We start from the raw sequence: 364 nt of genomic DNA on the forward strand, positions 1-364 counted from the left end.
TTGTAGTCACATTCTAATCATTTTTAACAATTTCATCTCCACCAGTGGACAGGACAACCAAGACCCTGAACTGTTCCCCTCAAGTGGTAGAAGAAGACATCCTTAGTTTTGTTTGTATTGGCAGGGAAAAGTATGGGCTTGTGTAATTAGATTTTGTTTTTGTTTTTATTAGGTAGTTATGTCCTGAGCTGTTCTTATGGTTTGGCTATCGTGCAAGCAGACATTCAACCACCATGGAGATTGTTTTACAGTCCATTTAGCTATGGCCAAGAGAACCCAAGATTAATTGGTAATTGCCTGTTTGATAGGTAATGCTTACCTTTTTCTTCTCAACTGGTTTCAGGATTTGAGATTATTAACCTTG

This window comes from Mixophyes fleayi, chromosome 1 (genome assembly GCF_038048845.1).
Source record: "Mixophyes fleayi isolate aMixFle1 chromosome 1, aMixFle1.hap1, whole genome shotgun sequence".
NCBI classification, from domain to species: domain Eukaryota; kingdom Metazoa; phylum Chordata; class Amphibia; order Anura; family Limnodynastidae; genus Mixophyes; species Mixophyes fleayi.